A 13535-nucleotide genomic window follows, 5' to 3' on the forward strand; every position below is an offset into this window, starting at 1 on the left:
GCCGTGCATCCTGCGTTGCAGTGCCCGTCTGCAGGGACCAGACCCTTGTGCATGACTTGAAGGTGTTTGCAGGTGCTGTGTTGCAAAAAGGCCTGCTTGCTCCATGGAGCAGGGCGCTGCGGCCAGTTGTGCAGGCAAATTGATGAGGACTCTGTATCGGAGGCATTCGGTAGAACGCATAGATGTAAGTGCACCTTTGTGGGACTAAACAATGAGAGGAGAGTGTATGTGGAGTGAATTGATTGTGAATGTGTGGACTATAAAAGACCACATGGCAAAATACAGTGGTTGTTTTTATGTATAGAGAGGTGGCCAGAGGGATCTCTTCCGATGAGAGGGAAGGTGACGTCATGGTAGTATAATGTGAGAAAAAGAAAAGAGAGAGGACATGGGATCTCCTCCATAACTGTGGAAAGCAAGGATTGTAAGTAGAGTAGAGGTCCAGTATATGAAGAACCAGGGATCCCTCCACTCAGCAAAAGGGAGTGTGATGAGTGGAATTTCCCTTGTCCTGAGGCAAGGGAATAGAAGTAGGGTCTAAACCATTGTATAAATAAGTGTGATTTTGTTATATATGCCCATTATATGGAGGGCCTCTTTGCCCAGCATAATACGGGGTAAGGAGCTAAATTCCCTTGTGTTGAAGTAGATGCTGAGGAAGAGTCTAAAACATTGTGTATAGAATTGTTTTTATTGAATTCAGATTTATGGTGTTTATGGAATTGTTATAGTGTGGAGTGGCCGATGTTGAGTTCTGTAAAGAGAGGTGCAGTGTAATAGGTTTGTGGTGTGTGGCATGTGAAGAAAAGCAGAGGGGGAAAGGGGAGTGCAGGCCGTGTTGGAAGGGTGGGGTAGATTGGCACCACTGGATCAGTGTTTGGGAAATAAAAGATTATCATGAGTGCAGAACCAGACGTAACCATGAGTACCTTTGCCCCACTTGATTACATGTGTAGTGAAGTACCATCGCGAGTGGGTCGCTGATACAAGAGGAAGGATCAATAAGCCTTGGACTGGAGGAGGAACGAATAATAAGGATGTGCTAGGTCATCTCTTCACTCCAACTCGCCAGCTGTTCTCATTCTACTTGACCTCTCCTCTCCATTTGATATGGTTAACCATTCCATCCTCTTAGAATAACTCCATGATACCCTTGTTATCTCGAAGCAGGCACTGGACTGGCTGGCCTCCTACCTCACTGATCGGCCATCCCAGGTTACTCAGGGCTCTTTCTCGTACGCCACCTCTATCTCCAACTACGGCATCCCTCAGGGCTCCAACCTTTCTCCCTGGCTCTTTAACAACTACCTTGCTCTGCTTGCACACCTTATTTGCGCCTACGCCCCAAACTTCCAGTGTTATACATATGACACACAACTCTTCTTCAAACTTCCCTCTGATTCTCTTCTTACTGCCCCCTTCATCCCTAACTGCCTCTCTGCCATCCAGTCCTGGTGTACTTCCAATGATCTATGCCTCAATGCCAGCAAGACTGAGATCCTTCCGATTGGGACTCCTGCTCCCTCTTTCTGTCCCTCACTCTGCCCATCTTCTATGGGCTCTCTGCTTCTCCTTGATCTGAAGACAGAAATCTTGGAGTCATCTTCGACTTCTCTCTTTCCTTTATCCCTCACATTCAGGACCTTGCCAAGAACTCCCACTTTCAACTCCACCTCCTCAAAGGAATTCTTCCTTTCCTCAATTTCCCCCAGAAGCTCAATGTCTCTAGAGCTTAGGTTCTCTCTAGGCTAGACTACTGCAATAGCCTCTTCCTTAATCTACCCTCTTCTTTGCTACGGCCCCGCCAGCTAATCCAGAATAGGGCTGCACGTCTTATCCTTGGCCTCAAGTCCAGGTAGTGCATCTCTCCAGCCCTAAAAACTCTCCACTGGCTCCCGGTTTCTGCAAGGATTAAATTCAAATCCCTCTGATTCATCCACAAGGCTGTCTGGGGCCGGGAACCACGCTATCTACAACTAGCTCTCACTAAATACTCTCCCTCTAGTTCTTTACTCTCCTCTGGCAACAACTCTCTGTGTGTTAACAATTCGCTAAACAGCGAGCTGGAGTCCGATCTCTTTCCTCAGCAGGCTCCCTCCTATGGAACAGCCTCCCTCCTCCTCTTCATCTTGAGCCGAATCTCCTCAAGTTCAGGAAGCTCCTCAAGACTTTCCTTTTTACCTCCTCCTTCCCTTCCTACCTCCTCTGCTAAATCCCACAGATGCTGAGATTGGTGACCAGGGCCTTTATGTGTCCTCCCGGGTCCTGGCCTTCCACACCCAAATGCCTACAGCCTCCACCCCCTTCCAGCACTTTGCCTTGACACCCACTGGCCTATGTCACCACAGGCCTGCACTTGCTTATTTATTGATGCCTAACCACTCCACATATGCACTTACAGCTGCTCACACCCTACCACTTCCCTCTTGATACACATAGCACTTACCCCTCACTCGCTCTTCTCTCCCTCTCTCTGCACTTGCACATTCTGAATACTCACAAGACCTAGTAGGTCTGCCTCTATCTTTTATTGGTATATTTGTTCATTCCCATGTCTCTTCCCTGTTGCCGTGTTGGCACTTTGAAACACAATTTACTTCCTGTATAAGCGCATTTACAAATGCACAATAAAGAAAAATAAAATAAAATAAAATAAAATAAAATAAAATAAATGTGTATACTTATTTAGCTGTAAAATATAAGGGGCGAAAGTTCAAGAATATGTAGGGCCTTCTCAAGCTTTGGAGGATGGTAGAGGATTTGGATGCTGTCCCCAATGTCCCTAATGGAATAGAACATGTAATACCCAGCACCCTGTGTCACCACATACTTTGTGCAACCCCCACATCTTGTGATATACCTACAACCCCCACAAGGGTGTTATTCCATGTAAGCAGCCATAGGTCATAGCAATCCCAACTATGTGCCTCCAGCAAACCTGCAACAGTGCGCCCGGCCAGATACAAAAATGTCCCACAGGCCCCAGCACCAAAGGTGAATTGTGACCCATTAGTTATAGACTGAGAACAGGGTGTATTGGGAGTTAGAAAGAGCACTCCGAAGAATAAAGTCAAAGCTTGTGCAAATAACGCTGGAACAGGTAGAGTGGCGAAGAGCGCCAATCGGTACAGACAAAGGGAGGGCAGGGGATATTTTATTTTGGATTGATAGTAGAGCGATATGGGGCTTACAGGTCGAAGTGAAGCAGGATGGCCGCAATGATGAAGGGCATGGAGGGGGCTAAAGTGTGCTGACAGTTTAAACTATGATTAAGTTAGAACAAACATAGAAGCAGGAGTGGCAGAGGAGGAATGGATAACAGAGGAAGAACCACACAAATAGATGCTACCCTGGGTGATACCAAGAGTAGAGAGGTTATGGAGTCCCAGACTTAGACCACGACCAGGCCAAATGACGGTGGTGAAGGGAAGAAAGGCAGGAGAATGTTACCCGCTAAACAGATGGGAACACAGCTCCCACTGTAACATAAAGGCCCCGGACGTGCACAATATATGCCATGGCCACACATGGATAGAAACAATCTGATGAAGGCACTGCTTGAAGCAGCCACGACTGGGCCCACCTGGGAAGCATAGGAATAAGGGAGGGTCTTGAATGTCCCCTGCTCCCACTCATTTCCCCCCTTTCGTTACTTAAGTAATGAATAATGCAGCTGTCCCAACCTCTTACGTTCTTCCTCCTCCGCCATTGCTTCGTCCCATGCAGTGTCCCTTCTATTGGCATCCATGCTCTGCATACTGCTTGGAGGCTGTGTCCTCATCTAGCATACTCGTCCGGGTTGCAGCTCAGATACATACACCTTCCGTCCCCTTCTAAGTCTACCCATACTTCCTTGCACCAACATTATTCACAGGGCTCTTTTACAGTTGTGTGGTATAGGCTATCAACTATATGCCCTGTGTTATATATTGCAGTCATTCTGTATTTGGGACCCGGGGTGTCGCCCATTTGTACTTCCGCCTCGTGTTTTATCTGTGCCACACCATTTGCAAGTCCCATTGTCACCATCATTAGCGCGCCATTCAGTACTGCATTTGCACAGCATCGAAGTCCTAATTGGCACACACAAAATATTAGGAGTAAAAAGACGATGAGAGGCATGAGGAGTTTTACAGTCATTCCAAGCCCTGAGGGCACCCACGAGAATAAATTGTCAAACCAGGTGCTGGGCTGTGCTCCTCCTTCGTTCTTCATCCGCTCACCAAGGTCGTGTACCGCAGCTATTACGTGTGAGAGGGAGCCATTCTCGGCGTCTGCAGAAGGTACAAATGTGCAACATGCACTCCCGATTTTTTGGCAAACACCTCCATCAATTGCCGTCAATAGATCCAGTACGTATCGATTCTGCATTGTCATCAATCGCATGGCCCGGAGTGCCACTTTGATGACGTTGGACCCCTCTTCAGTGTCATTGGCCAGTTGGATGAGTTCCCACCTGGTTATTTGCCACCACTTGGCATTTGCTCTCGCCTGGATGCTGGGAAAAAGGGATGCAAAAAATGTTTCCACTGAACTAAATAGTCTGTACTTGTCCAGGATTTGGGCCAGCAATTCGGATGACTTGGTGGAGATATAATTGGATGACGTTCTCCTCGTTGTGTATGTGCCTTGCTCCCCTGCCTTGTTCAAGGCATCTGCAGGCGCTGTCTCGAATGGTGCTGGGGAAGAAGCATCTGCTGTTGCTGTTAGTTTGCGCTTCCCATTGACGTGGCTCTCTGGGATTACCATTTGTGCGGAGTGCAGTGTTGCCAGTGAGCATGCTCCCTTCCAGGACTGCGGGAGATGCAGGTAGGCCATGTTGCCACAAACCCAGTATGTGTCCATCAAAGCTGCACTGCCTTTCTTCATGTCAGAGATTATGAGTGACTTGCTGCAATTTTCGTTTCTCCCCATGTCCCTTTTTCCTTCTCCATGGAAGCATAGTTCAAATGAGATGTTTTTCTGTACCTTGAAGGGTTTTTCGATGGTGGTGACCCACGTGAGCTTGCTTACATGTTCAGTCTATGTGGGAGCGCATGTTCTCTGTACCCATGAGAGTTTATCCTCCGAGAGGACCTGGAGTGCTTTTGTCTTGCATAGGACCGCCTCCTTCTGCCATTTGTTGTCAGCATGCAACGTTCCTTTTATTACCAAAAAAGGTTCCTTTATGCAATTTACTCCTTGTGGCCAGGATTAGCATTTGCGTTCATTCTGTAACAGTTCAAATGAGATTGTATGTTCTTGAAACATATTTTTGATTCGGCACAGCGTAAGATGTACAAGACATTGGGCCTCTGCAACTGGTATTTCTTGTGGCAATAACACCTTGGGTGCCTGAGGCGTGGGGAATAAGGGAGCAGACACAGCAGCTCTCATTAGTCATTTGCTGGGCCGTGTGGCTCATGTCGGCATACCATTTGTTTGCTTGATGGGGGTGTTTGGGGTTATCAACTGTATCTAAGTCAAACTTGTATTCTTCTTCCCAACCGTCTGTTCCTGCTTCCCTCTGCTTTCTCTTTAATGTCTTCCCCTCCGCGCCCACCCTTGTTTCTTTTCCACAACAGTATGAAAGTTGTCATCACTCCTTAACATCATTCCCCCTTTATTATCCCCTCCTCTAGTAGTTGGGTCAGGGTGTCTGTTTATTTCTTCTATTGCCACGGTGGTGGGATATGGATGGTTTTACACCCATATTAGTTATGAGGGTGTTTTATCGTTCATTGGGTAAAAGTTAAAATGAGAATCATTCACCTTTTGGGGTGGTGTTGTGTAATGTGCTTTAGTGGTACAGATTGTATAGTTCTGCTCATCTTCCGGTGTCCAATGACCCCATATTAACCTTGCCCCATGCCAAATCAGGTGGATCCCTTCCTTTATTGTCTCCATACCTGCACCCCCCTGGCCGGCATCAATAGAGAGATACACTATGGCACAATACAGAAACAAGCCAAATAACACTGAAAAGAACACCACGGCACACAAACACAACACACATTCATACGAATAGCTAGGATACAACTCTCTCCTCCGTCTACCCCTATCTACACTATCACTAGTTGTCGTTGGAGGCTTGTCCATGCCCGGTGGGTTTCCTAATAAATAAGACACAAGCACTTGTTAATCATGTATAGCAGTGTGTACATTATTCATAACCATAAGTGGGTTACTTTGAGCTTTTTAGCATCATTACTTTACATCTAGCTTTTCTTGTCATTATAAATTATAATTTCTATATTTGCTGTCTCAGCTAGATCCGTCCGTTTCTCCTCCCACATCGTACGTCTGGGGATCTGGGGAGCGGAAAGGGAGGGAGGCGCATGCAATGCTTGTACCACTTCACTACTAAATGAGAAAAAAGTGTTATTCATACATCGTTATTGTACACCATATTTTTAAATCATGAAATAGTGTCATTTTCATTAGCCTTTTCTCGCGTTTCAAAGATTGTTACTATATTTACACCAATATTTACATGTCTTACCATTCCTGAGTTCCCTGCAATGTTCAATGAGATACCAGTTTCAAACCTCGTCCCCGGTGTTATGTTTGGGTGCTACCCTCTTCCACACTCTCTTGGGCGTTTTGATCATCTATGTTTCCATGGGCCCTGCGCACATTTGATAAATGCACCCATTAACGCAACCCTTCCACCTTGACAGCTGTGGGTGTACAAAAGATTACTCTATATGGACCATGAAATCTTGGCCCATTCCATCTTCTTACAAAACTTCTAATGTATACTATGTAACCTGTCATCAGCTGGCATTCTGTGTTTTCTGCAGTGGGGGTTGCCGTGTCTGTTGGCGTATCATGTTTAAAGGGGGGTGCTATTTGTTTTGCTATTGCGCATGCTGCTTTCGCCAAGTTTCTGAGATATTCATGGAATTCTTCACCTAAGACCGTGGTGCTTTTGGTGAGCGTCTGACTGCCTGCGTAGGGGTGAGTGCACTGTGTGCATTCTCCTACCTGTCACAATTTTGTGCGGTGACAGGTGGTGGTCCTTGCTGGGTTGGTTCCTCATTCAAAAAGCACTAGGGGTAAGCAATACACCCAGTTCTTCTTGAGAGTGTGGCACAGTTTAGACAACCTACTCTTGAGTAGTCCGTTCATCTTCTCTGCAACGCCGTTCGATTGCAGATGATAAATCGTGCAGAGCTTGTGTGTTATGCCTAACATTGCTGTAATGTGCTTGAACATGTAATTCACACGTTGTCAGAACATATGACATCACAAATGCCCCAGCGAGGGAACACTTCCCTCACTAGGAATCTAGGTGCTCATCATGCGTCTGGGTGGGCAAGCGCTCCTGCTTCCACTCACCAGGAGAATGGGCACACAATAACAATCAGGTATCTGTCTCCATTACACCGCTCTCCCATGTTGCGTAGTCTATGTGTATGTCTCTAAAGGACCCTTCAGGTTTTGGTAGGGTTCCTCTGAGCGTTTGTAGTGTCATGCCAGAATTATATGTCTGACACGTAATGCATTCTACTATTAGCTTTGTGACATGCTCTTGTAATCCAGGGGCAAACCAGTGTTCCTGGATATCTGCAATGATGTGTTGTTTCGCATTGTGGGCTGGGAAGTGCAACTGCTTAAATGCTACCTCTAACAATTTGGTTGGCATCACTACCTTGCCGGTGATGTTTTGCCTCCATAGTAAATCAGTGGGGGGCTGACTACACCCGCTTCTTACCCACCTTTCCTTTTCCTCGCCGGATGCATCACCAGGATCGGTGATATCCTCGCCAGAGAACGTAGAATCCGATTCACCACTCCTCACCTTCGTCTCTTCTTCCTGTACCCTTCTTTCCTTTACTTCTTGGTCGCTCCTTTTTTTTATGTAGGTAGGGGCGCCCACGGAAGGAAGCCACTGTGTCACCCAAAAAGGGTTTCCGGTGCCTCCTCCCGGGAACGCCGGGAAGGGGAAAAAGCCAAAAGGCACAAAAAAACCCTAAGCGACCTGCGTGACTCTCCTACGGAATGAGCTGGAATGCTGGGATAATGCAGTCGGCTGAAGCTGAACTCCGTGGTAGAAAGGATGAGGCTCCGGAGGAAGGTAGACAGTAAATAGTACGGAATCTCACAAGGAGAACCAAGTCCATAGGTGAAGCACAAATGAATAGGCAGTCCTTAAACAGGCTGGGATCTGGTACACGGGAGATCACAGAGGAAGGAAAAAACAGGAAGGGGAAAAATAAGTAGGAAGGACGGAAGCAGAGAAGGGACGGGAGAAGGAGGGTAACGAGGAGAGAGGAAGGGAAAATAGTAGAAGGAAAAAAGGGGCAGCAGGCAAGACAAGGGGAAGAGGACAAGGGCCCGATAGAGATCGGGTACTACAGCAGCGAGTGAGAGCGAGGGAGGAGCAGGCAAAAAGGCAGACAGCACTAACGGAGGAAACTGGAAGCGTTGCAACACGTACACAACCCGGAAGGAGCTGTATTTATACTCCGGGCCGCATAAGCGCGCATACGCATGGGCGGAGCTGCAGGTGGGCGTGACAGGCTACCAGCGTGCACGGCAGAATAATGTCCGCGCCGCCAGCGGTTCCACAGGCGCCAAGTACCGCGTGGCATGACAATCACGTTGAAGCTCAATTATTTGGGAAACTGGCAAAGAGTTGAAGCCTTCGGGCTGTGTCTCTTCTATTGCCTTCTGCAGTATGTACTCACCTGCTGGGCTTTTAGGTAGGTGGGATGCTTCTTTGACAGCAGTGTCCGCTGCCGGTTTCCTAATGAGATGACATCATCACCTCGAGTGTGGGCCTGACATTTCACGACTGCGATGAGTGTGGGCTCTTTCCGGGCGTCAATCAGATCTCTTAGTAATACTGCATGTTGTACTGGGGCCCATCGGCCCTTCTGAATCCCCTTCTTCCCCACTGTGCTAGTCCCCCGTGTACTGTGGTTGTCATGTATGCAGAGTCAGTGTAAATGGTGACCATACATCCTTTTGCTGCGTGAAGTGCTTATATCAGCACTACTACTGCTGCTCCTACGTGCTTCTCTTCTGTTTCACAATCTATGGAGGCAGACCCGTCAACAAAGTAAACTTCTCATTCTGAGTTTCGTGTGCTTTTTGTGTGTCTTCATCATTCCCTGCATACGTGGCGCAATCATGTTGTTGCATGTCTTCTACGGTGCATGCCTCTGTGATGAATGTGGCCGGTTTTACACTTTTGCACCGCACTATGTGAAAATTGGGGCTGGAAATGATTAGTTCATACACTGTAGCCCTTTTGGTGGTCAGTGTGCTTTTTGACCTTTCAAGTATGGCAAACAGGGAGTGTTCTATGTACAACGTGACGGAGCATACCATCACGATAGTAGAGCTCTTTTCTATTGCGAATGCGGCAGCTGCGAGAGTATGTTCGCAAGCAAAATGTCCTTGTATCACCATGCCAAGTGTTCCACTATAGAATGCCAGGGGATTGTGGCCCAATGATGTCTTTTTTGTCAGCACGGCAGTCATGAGTGAACCGTTGCAGTGTGAGAAAAGAAAAAAATCCTGTTCATAGTTTGGGGTCACGAGAACCGGTGCAGTGGATATCAGCTCCTTCAGGGTGTCAAAAGCTGTGTGCATTTCATGTGTCCATTGCAATTTAGTGTTCTCCCTCTGTGCTTCTGTGAGTACCTGTAGCAGGGGCTTTGTATACGATGCATAGTCTAATATCGATGCGCGGCAATAATTACACATGCCGAGGAACTTTTGCATCTCCTTTACCATACTAGGCTCTTTTACTGCTTTTATTGCTGCTGCTCTGTCTGGGATGATTCTTTTACCGTCTTTTGAGATCAATTGGCCTAGGTACAATACTTGAGTTAGACAATATTGCAGCTTCTGCCTGTCTACCTTGTACACCTTCTGGGCCAAGTACGTCAATAGAATGATTGAATCTTTTCTGCACTCACTCTCATCTTTCCCACAGACCAACAGATCATGTACATACTGAATTATGGGGCTTGCTGTGTGTATGTTCCTGAGGTCTTCATGCAATATTCTATTAAAGATACTGGGGCTCTCACAATATCCTTGGGGCAATCAGCAATGTTCATACCTTTTCCCCCTGGTGTGAATGCTTTCAAGTACCAATACCCTTGATCGAGTGATATTGAAAAGAATGAATTCCTCAGGTCCACCACCGTGAAGTGGGTAGCTTCTGTCGGAATGCTGCATAGTATTAAGGCAGGATTTGGAACAAGAGGGAACTCCTTCTGTACTATGTCATTGAGGGGGCGTAAATCCTGGATCATCCTCCATGTGCCTCCTTTTGCTTTCTTAATTGGGTAAATGCAAAATGCAGGTGTTACAGGGTGAGCTTCAAGGGACTTTTATGCCCTGTACTATTAGTGTATAAATTGTATCTTTTATCCCCTCCTTGGCTTCCCTTGATATAGGGTATTGTTTCACCCGCGGCAGAATGGCCCCAGGTTTGAGTTTAATTTTAACTGGAGTCACTTTGTGTAGGAGGCCTACGAAATGTGGGCGTGTTGTCCACAGCTGTTGCGGCACTAGAGACATGCCGTCTTCAAAGTAAGCTGGTGGGGCTTTGATTATTGCTATAAGTGGCAACTGTACCTCTCGTCTTTGAATCATGACATCACAAGGAATTACTATGTCCCCAGTGGCCACTGTGTCACTAAAAAGTTCTTCATCGGGTTAAATCTCGCATCGATGCCCAGTACTGTCCTCCACTGGCATCCCTGCATATCCATTGCTATCACTGCTATCCTATATGCAGACACCTGCATGGCATGTATGTCTAGGGACACAATGGACCCTGGCACTATTTCTGGGTCTGCTACTGGGGAAAATATGAACTCAGAGGGCACTCTCCACTTGTTACTCTTCAGCTCTGGCACCACTCGTGTTAGTATTCTCAGCCCCTGTATGAACATGTCAGGATTCACTGGTATTCCTTGTGTTTGTGGGAAGCCTGCTTGTGTTTATCACTAACATTGCACAAATTGTACATATGCCTGGCCTGGAGCACACTATCCCTCTCTCTGTAAACGAGATGGACATATTGAGTTTGCTGAGAAGGTCCCTTCCCAACAGGTTAATGGGCGATTCATCGTAATACAGAAGGGGGGACCGTACAGTCTTCCATCCCAGTGTTATATCTAGTTCTTCTGTGTATGTAACCTCGACCACCGCCCCAGAGAACCCCTGCATTTCCAAAGTCCAATTAGAAAGCGGAAACCTGCCTTCCTTAAGGCACAATTTTTCCGCTCCCGATTCCACCATGAAAATAAATTGTTTGTTTCCTATTGCTGCCCCCACGAGTGGTTCTTCTGCTGCATCGCGGGTTACCTATAGTACTGGACATGTAAGTGCTCTCTGTGGGCTGTCCTATGCTGAGTGCCACGGGTGTTAATCTACGTCAAAAACATTCCCCGTTACCACTGCGGTTCCCCTACATGGTGCTGCTGGGGCCCAGTTGGCGGTGGTGGCATAAGTTTGATTGCGCACATGGGTGGCGTGATTGTGACACTGGGGGTGTGAGAGTGTGTCCTGTGAGGGCATGGGAGGCTCACTCGTGTACCTATGGTCATGTTGGCTGCCTCTCCTTCTGCTGCCCATAGGCAAACCCATACGGGCTTCCTGGATGTAGATGTCCGTTTGTGTATGAATTGTTTGGTCTGCTTCGACATTCTCACATAAAATTAACCCACCTCCTGCACTGCCAGCATTGCCCTTGCATTCCCCCTCGTGGCCCTCCATACCCTGCACCTCCTCCCCTCCACCCCCTAAATCCCCCTCTGTTCCTATCAGGGATGTCTGACTGTGTGGATGTACCAACGGGGGTATCCGTTATATCTTCCACCCCACTCGAGCCCTGAGAGTCTTCGAGCTCCCCTTCCTCCTCACCTGATGATGATGAGAAATCCAACTTCCTTCCGCGGGATCGACGTGTAGAAGTTCCCTTTTTCTTGTGTAGATAGGGCCGGCCTCGGAAGGAAGCCACCGTGACTCTGTGACAGAATCAACGGTGAGCTTCCCCCGCAACAGACAAGCGAGACAGGGGAAAAGCCTTGCGGCACAAAAACCCCTTCAGAGTGCAGGAATCCGATGTGTAGGAACAAATGCGGAGGGAATCCAATCCGAGTAGGTAGAAGACTGGCACGACTCGGGCAGGTAAGCGAAACAGAGTCAAAAATAGAATGCAGGAAAAATACGGGAACTGGAGGGGGCAAGGAGAGAAGACCCCAAGAGGGAAACAAATGGGAGAACGGAAAAGCAAAGGAAGAGGAGAGAAGGGAACAGAGCCACCACTAGTCACCGGTGGCAGAGGGGAGGAGAAACTAGGAGAGAGCGAGGCAAAATGGGAGGACAAGAGGACAGAGGCGGATCACCGCCAAGTGAGCTGAAACAGGAGCACAGGCAACAAAGGAGAAATACTAAAGTTGCAACGCGCCGAGCCTCAGAGCATAAGCTGGTAAATACACTCGGCGGTGGACATGATGGAAATGACTAGACCGTTAGCAACGTTTGGGAGCACAACGTGGCGTCGCTGTCTGAAGGCCACCATGTTTCCACCTCTTCCACAAACGCCAGGAGCCTGAGGTTGTGACAGTATGCCCCCTTCCAAGGCGGTCTCCTCCCGGCTTACTGGGATGTCATCTGTGAAACTTATGCAACCAACACGAAGCATGTACATGGGTCTGGGGTTCCCAAGTATCCTCAGATGAAGGATAACCCTTCCAATGTATCAGATACTCAAGGTGACCTCTGTGGTACCGTGGATCCCGGATGTGGGAGACTTCATATTCATCCGAGGTAGGAGCCGGCAATGTGTGTAATCTGAGGGTATTCTGCTTTCTGTCACCAGGTATAAAAGGACGCAATTGAGAGGAGCGAAAGGTCGGATGAACACGACTAAGATTCTTTGGCAATCTGAGGCGATAAGCAACTGGATTGATCTTGGACAGGACTTCGACGAGACCAATGAATTGGGGAGATAACTTGGAGGGGTGTACCCAGTGGGGCAAAAACTTGGTAGACAGCATGACCTTGGAACCTCTGTCCAGGTCATGCAGGTACAGGTCTCTGATGTTTATCGGCTTGTAGCTTGTTCCAAATGTTGGCCCTTAGAAGACTTTGGTTAGAAATCTTATGGGCTTCCTTTAATTCCACCAGCGAGGTTTCTATAGAAGGTATAAGAGTCTCAGTCCATAAGATGGGTAATATGGATTGAGGATGGTAACCATAAGTACAAAAGATGGGGCTAATACCAAGTGTGCTGTGCACAGAATTGTTATAGGTGAATTCAGCAGTGGGTAGAAGGGAAACCCAGTTATCTTGAAGTTGATTGATGAAACACCACAAATACTGCTCGAGGGTCCCATTTAACCTTTCTGTCTGTCCATTGGTTTGCGGGTGGAACCCGGAAGACAGGGCTCTCTCGACACCCAGTAGTTTGCACAAAGCAGTCCAGAATTTAGAGGTGTATTGGCTCCCACGGTCCGACACAATCTTTTTGGGGAGACCATACAACCTGAAAATATCTTTCAAGAAGACTTCAGCCATGACAG

Source organism: Ambystoma mexicanum, chromosome 2p, assembly GCF_040938575.1.
Source record: "Ambystoma mexicanum isolate Mex_15411 chromosome 2p, UKY_AmexF1_1, whole genome shotgun sequence".
NCBI classification, from domain to species: Eukaryota; Metazoa; Chordata; class Amphibia; order Caudata; family Ambystomatidae; genus Ambystoma; species Ambystoma mexicanum.